Source organism: Oryctolagus cuniculus, chromosome 2, assembly GCF_051225735.1.
Source record: "Oryctolagus cuniculus isolate XC-2025 breed Fujian yellow rabbit chromosome 2, ASM5122573v1, whole genome shotgun sequence".
NCBI classification, from domain to species: Eukaryota; Metazoa; Chordata; class Mammalia; order Lagomorpha; family Leporidae; genus Oryctolagus; species Oryctolagus cuniculus.
The window spans coordinates 61,340,606-61,348,220 of NC_142868.1; positions in this window are offsets into that span (position 1 = coordinate 61,340,606).

Genomic DNA, 7,615 nt, shown 5'->3' on the forward strand with positions numbered 1-7,615 from the left:
CCCCTTAACAATGGGGACTACCTCCTCTTTCATTATTTTCTCACAATACATGGGCTCATATTTGTCTCCCTGACTAACATAACTATGGATACCTTGTTCAGAGTTTTTTAAATGTTAGGAAATCTGCAAGTGGGCTGACAATGTGGCACAGCGAGTTAAGCTGCCACCTGTGGTGCCCAATCCCATATTGGGGCACAAATTTGAGTCCCAGGTGTTCCACTTCTCATCTAACTCCCTTTTAAGGCACTGGGGAAAGCAGCAGAGACGTCCCAAGTAGTTGCACCTTTGTGCCCACATGAAGACCCAGATGGAGTTCCTGGTTCATGGCTTCAGCCAGGCCCAACCCCAAACTCATGGTCATTTGGGAAGTGAACCAGTGAATGGAAGATCTCTCTCTCTCTCTCTCTCTCTCTCTCTAACACTACCTTTAAACTAAATAAAATACATTTTAAAAGTAGAAATAAGCAAGTAAAACCAAGCAAACAAAAATAATGCATAACAAATTATAATATAAATTGAGTCCATATTTTCATTTGTATTTAAACTTTTTTCCCAACAGATGAGATGAGTGAAAAGTAATATTTAATATTCATGCTGGAAACATTTCCTAAGTGTTCATTGATTCTCCTTTCAATATTCAAATTACCACATGCAAGGACAAATTGCACTTAGGTTATTGGCAGCATACATGAAAAACACAAGTGATCTGTCTTATGTTAGAACCGATAATATATCTGCTTCACCCTGGAATTCATAAACCAAAATTGTTTCTAGAATAATCAAGATTTTCATACATTAGATTATCTGAAATTTTGCTAGATATCTATAAATTAAAGCTATTAATTTTAAATCACAAGAATTAAATTAATTATTTCATAAACCTATTCACTATTAAATGAGCTAATTATTTCCCAAGCAATATCCTCAGCTCCCATATTTCAGTGTACTCTCAATATTATAAAAATTCTCAATGCTTACCCCCAGATGCAAGAACTGTAGGAAATAATCACACAGTCAAATAATTGGTGCTACTGTGAATTTATGTTTGCCAACCTCAACTGAGCCCTTTGTGTTGTTTCTGTTTTCCTTGTTAAACAGGGTCTGTTCTAAAACATTCTCCACTGTCTTCAAAACTCTCAATTCTCCCTTGTGGATGACCATCTTGCTCCAGTTCTTAGCGCAAATGAGTCATGTGTGATCTCCCTGAACATACAAAAGTATAAATAGTGAATGCTGGTTATCTTGTTACAAAGGAAATAGGCCTTCTCCTATCTTCTTCCACACTAAATATTCTTCATATCTTCTTCCACACTAAATATTCTTCATTTCCTTAACTTTCAAGGATCTCTTTCTTAACTATCTCCATTTTTAAGTTTCTGCAGTTCCTCCCTCTCTATCATCTATTTTAACTTCTAACAGTGTTCATTGGTCTTTTGTGTTGAATAGAGAATAAAATAAACTGTTTTCCTGAGGCCCTCACACCTATTTTGAGCCACTGCTCTCATTAGATATTTCATGAAATTGACACAATGTAATACCCTTTTCCCTTGAAAAAAGATTTATTCTCTGCTTCTGGAGAGCTGTTAGCAGACAGCCTTTAGCTATGGCTCTGTTTAGGAATTACGTCAGTTGCAAGAGTCTTTTTCACCCCAAAGTAGCAACATTTCTGAAGTGTCTCATACTGACCAAGGCCCGGGCATTTTGATTCAAAGACCACTCTACAGCATTATTTTAGTTAAACCCGGGCTGAGCTCTGATGTGTATGTATCTTACATATTTTGTGTCACAGCTCCACTTCTCCCTTTTCCGCAGTCACTGAGCTCATGAATAGTTCCTAAAATTACCCTGCTTAGTAAGCTCTGTCTCATATCTGTCCCAGAGACTCCGAATTACAATAGTGAAAGCTGTGGCTTGTAAAAAGTTCTGGCAATGTGATGGGTTTTGGAGGATCAAACTTACCCACGTGTTAGTGAAAGAGAACATAAATTTCTCCCAGGTAAACATCTTATTATTAAAATATCTGTGATAGTGAACTATGATGGTATGTGAAAGGGAATGAACTAACTGATATCAAGTATCAGGTTTTCAGAAATATGAAGAAGTAAACACTCTAAAAATATGCTATTTGATTGCTTTTGCTATGCTCTATTAAGAATCTAAAAAATAAATAATAAAAAATAATTTTAGCCGGCGCCGTGGCTCAATAGGCTAATCCTCCACCTTGCGGCGCCGGCACACCGGGTTCTAGTCCCGGTTGGGGCACCGGATTCTGTCCCGGTCGCCCCTCTTCCAGGCCAGCTCTCTGCTATGGCCAGGGAGTGCAGTGGAGGATGGCCCAGGTGCTTGGGCCCTGCACCCCATGGGAGACCAGGAAAAGCACCTGGCTCCTGGCTCCTGCCAGGATCAGCGCGGTGCGCCGGCTGCAGCGGCGGCCATTGGAGGGTGAACCAACGGCAAAAGGAAGACCTTTCTCTCTGTCTCTCTCTCTCACTGTCCACTCTGCCTGTCAAAAAAAAAAAAAAATAGAAAAAATAATTTTAATAGGAAATTCTAAGTAAACTATGACAGAAAGAAGATTTCCTCAATAAAATACAAAGAAATTCTCATTTCCAATAAAGAGGGAAATTCTGGATTTACATGGGATTCTATCTTCAGCAAAATTTGTTTCTTAAGGAAAAGAAAGGCAGGCCTTATTTCTACTAGAATGGCTGCCTTGAAGCGTGTAGAAAAAGTATGGCCTATATTAAGTGAGTCTAACATCATAGAAATGCCATGGCAATTGGTGCAGAAAGGAATGAAAGTATTCAAGAAAGAGGTATGATTTAAGTGAATGACTAGGTGTGGCTAAAACCCACCCAATGTTTATTTCTCTGAGGAAACATTTACTAAGGCCAAAGAGAATATACTGGTGAAAGGGCCATTGGCATCACTGCAATGTTCATGTGTCTGTCTTCTTGAAGGCAGAACTAATAGTAGATATACATTAAAGTTATCTATAGACTCTATTTTCTTCTCAATTACGCATTTGCTCTGAAAGATCCCATTCATTCCTATGTTGTATTTTTTTTTTTTTTTTTTGGACAGGCAGAATTATACAGTGAGAAAGAGAGAGAGACAGAGGGAAATGTCTTCCTTCCATTGGTTCACCCCCAAATGGCCACCACAGCCGGTACACTGCGCTGATCTGAAGCCAGGAGCCAGGTGCTTCCTCCTGGTCTCCCATGGGGTGCAGGGCCCAAGCACTTGGGCCATCCTCCACTGCACTCCCGGGCCACAGCAGGGAGCTGGACTGGAAGAGGGGCAACCGGGACAGAATCCGGCGCCCCGACCAAGACTAGAACCCGGGGTACCGGCGCCGCAGGTGGAGGATTAGCCTAGTGAGCCACAGCACCAGCCATTCCTATGTATTTAAGCAGCATTTACATAAAGCTGACTTCTAGCTCTCTCACTCCTACCTCAAATATTTAGCTACCTGTCTGCAGTTGGGTATCCCAAATATGGTTCAGCTCTTCATTATTAAAACTGAACTTATAATCTTCATTCTCATATTTGCTGTTCTTTTTTTTTCATTATCAATCATATAATGGTATTTCCTTTCCACTACATTAGCTTTTTCACTCCAATATTGTACCAGTCCCATCCATTTAATCTCTAATGCTGTCATTTCTAACTCTTAAATCTTATTGCTGAAAAAAAAAAAAAAAACTCTCATTTCTCCTTTCTACTCCAATAAGAAATGGCCCTTCACAAATTGGTCTCTTTAATGCACATTGGCTCTCCCTTTTACAACTTGAAAACTTATCCTAGGTTAATTCTTCTGAAACACAAATGACAAATGCAACACCTGTGCTTAAAACTGGACAGACTTCCGAGGTGTCTGCACACACATTTCTCTGGGTGAGCTGGCCCCCACTTTCCACTCCTGCTCCCTTCAAAGTCTCTATGAACATTCTATGCCTCAGCCATTCTGAAAAACTGTGTGGTTTCAGTTCCTTGAATATTAGATTTTGTCTCACCAGAACACCACATCACATGCTGTTTGCACTGCCTAGAAGCTAACCCTAAAACCAAGCCTATCTGGCTTGACTCCTATACCTTCATGCATTTAGTATTACTCTTTTGTTGCTTCTTCTGGGAAGCCTTTCCTTTACAAATGCAGGTTTTCTTGAAAGGGGTTCCCCTGCTGATTCATTATCATGGTGTCACAGCATTCCTCATGCTTGCTTGAGATTTCTTGTTTGTCTTTCTTCTCTATTGGATGATCATGTCACACAAACTCATAAAATACTCTAAACCTAGCAAACCACATTTGTTGGGGTAATGAATTATTTGCATATGTATTAATTTATTTCTCAATTTGATACATTGACTCTTGAATTATGGTGACCTAACTTCTCTGTACCATTTTTTTTTCTTTGAAATGAGGATTTAAAAAACCATAAGATCTTTAAAATCTCAGAAGCTAATACCTGTGTTATGCCAATAGCATTTAAGATTGTTCAAAAAAAAGCCAAAGAATCCAAAGAAGTGACACTCTAAAGTTGTGATTTCCATGCTAGGATAGCTGTTGTTAAACTAGATATATGCTGGGGCTGGTGCTGTGGCACAGTAGGTTAATCCTCAGCCTGTGGCGCCTGCATCCGGTATGGGCGCCAGTTCTAGTCCCAGCTGCTCCTCTTCCAGTCCAGTTCTCTGATATGGCCTGGGAAAACAGTAGAAGATGGCCCAAGTGCTTGGGCCCCTGCACCCACATGGCAGACCAGGAAGAAGCACCTGGCTCCTGGCTTCAAATTGGCACAGCTCCGGCAGTTGCAGCCACTTGGGGAGTGAACCAATGGAAGGAAGACCTTTTTGTCTCTCCCTCTCACTGTCTGTAACTCTACTTCTCAAGTAAATAAATAAAGTTTTTAAAAAAATAAGCTAGATATATACTAATAAGAAATGAACATCTAAGAATAACTCAATAATGAACATTCATTTCTGCTCCACATATGTTGTATTTAGTAAATTCAGACCCAACCTATTATTCTGATGGTTATAGGCCTTATATTTTAATCAATTTCTCCATCCAGATTTCATAGAGAAACTAAATGTTAGAGGAATTTGGGCTTTTATCCTTATAAAATAAGATACGACCCTAGAGTTAACAGTGACACCTCAGTTTGCTATCTTGTAGGAAAGTTGCAACTCCTCTTCTAGTGCTTTCACGGATAACTACACATGCCCCTGCCTGCCAGCAAACCTAGCTCACTGGTGACCTCAACTGTTTCTGTAAGTCACCCCTCCCTACTGGCATCGTTCATCACACCTTCTGGGAAGACAAGCTATTCTTAATGTATCCAGGTGTGCTGATTGAGCAAGATGTGCAGAATCTTTTCTGTCGCAGGTTAACTTTGATTAATGTGAAATATTCAGTTATTTCATCAAGTTTGCTTCATAGATATTTTCTAAAAGGTCTACTAGGAGTTCTTTTTTTATCCACTCATATCTAGGCCACATGTACTTATAAATTCAGAACTTTATAAACGGAAGTGTTATTTACTGTTCTATATTAAGAGTTTTTAACATGTTTATTGAGAAGAAAGCATTTTATGACGTATCTGAAGTAGTTAGAAGTAGGTTAGGACTCATAGTACTCATGAAATTAAAATACAAATAATTCAATAGTTTTCTCCTTAATAAACTACTAGGGAATCTTAAGCTGGTCAGAGAGAATTTGCCAAAGATCCTTAGAAAACACCGTGATACTGTGCATTATTAGAAACTCTCTACTTAATGCATTGCACATCTGACACTGTGTGTGTTTATATACACGTTTCTAACCTTGAATGGAGTCTCCATTTTGCGGCACATTACCATACAGGCAACTGTGCATCTATGTAACCCATAACTCAGTTAAAGGACATACAACTGTCTTTATTAAGCAATGTAACTTATCTTTTCTCCCTGTGCTTCATATTCGAGAACTTCTAGAACAAACCAAGAAGAGAACAGAATCTTCCACCTGGCACAGTGTCCATCGTTTAACTCTGATATCCTCAATGTGGTCAGTTCTCATTGCCAAATTTCTGTGCACCTTCTCTTGTGAAGAATATACCAAGAAATAATAAAAATATACAGAATCAGAAAGAAATTGTAGGAGTGATATTACAGTGAAAACATTCATTGAGTTTTCTGTCTTTCTCTTTGCAGCCTGTATTGTTTGTTTGTTTGTTTGTTTGTTTTTTTTTTAGATTTATTTCTTTGAAAGACAAAGTTACAGAGAGAGAGAGAGAGAGAGAGGTCTTCCATCCGCTGGTTCACTCCACAGATGGCTGCAGTGGCTGGAGACGTGCCGATCCAAAGCCAAGAGCCAGGAGCTTCTTCCCGGTCTCCCATGTGGGTGCAGGGGCCCAAGCACTCGGACCATCTTCTACTGCTTTCCCAGGCCATAGCAGAGAACTGGACTGGAAGAGGAGTAGCCGGGACTAGAACAGGCGCCTGTATGGGATGCCAGCGCTTCAGGCCAGGGCTTTAAGCCACTGCGCCACAGCTCCGGCCCCAGCTTTGGTTTTTAATTTGAATTAGAGTTTTGATAATGAAGACTGTTAATACACAGAGAACATGTTACTTTCATATTTAGATATAGTGATGGACTGAAAACCAAGATATATGATATGTCTGCCCTGTGTATTATGTTTATTGTCTCATATGAAACTGTTTCATTAGATTCTCACAAAATCTTAAGAAACAGATAGGGTTATGCATATCTTACAAAAAGACAACTAAGTTTCTAAAAATTTAAGAAGACCTGCTCAAGATTCCTCATGTAGTAAGTGGCAAACCATAGAATGGCATCCATTCTCTGCTTGCATTGCATAGTTTTAAAAACTTTCAAGCGTTCTTTCTTTCCTTTGTCCTTGAACATATGAATAAAAGAATAATCAGAAATAATGTAGTCTGCATTTGTACATTTATAATATCTGAAAACTATTTCCATAAAATTAGCTCAAAGAAACAATGACAGTTGGTTTCTTTACTGTGAATTTTACTGACGAGGAAATTGAGAGAGGAAAACTACATTTTTCCAGGTTTCTCAAAACTTTAAATGTGCCAGTGTCTGCCCAACATTGATTTACATGCCAACTCCGGTGATTTCTTCTGTACCATTCTGCTAAGAGTTTGTAATTAAACTTGTCTTTTTAAATTACAAAGCATTCAGCCTTTCCTTGGCATCAAATATTACCTTAAACATGTGTAAAATTCTTTCTAGATTGGAACAAGAACATTCTGGGTAGGAGAGAATTGCAGAAGAGGGTATGTTTATTTTATATCAACAAATTTTTAAAATGTAATCAATGGATATTGCACATTTTAGTTGCATGTGGAAAGTAATATTGTTTTACTTTAACTTTTCTGGCAAATGGCTTGTACACTGTTAGATGTTGTCAGACAATTTATATTGGTTATGGTGGCAATGACTTTTAAAAGAGAATTATAATTTAAATCATACAAATTTAAAAAGGACTTTAAGAATCATTATGTTTAATGGGCTGTTTTAATTATTTTAATCTTGAATTTCTGCTTGAAAATCTTTTCCACTGCCAACTTAAATCTTTAGAAGAAAATGAAATAT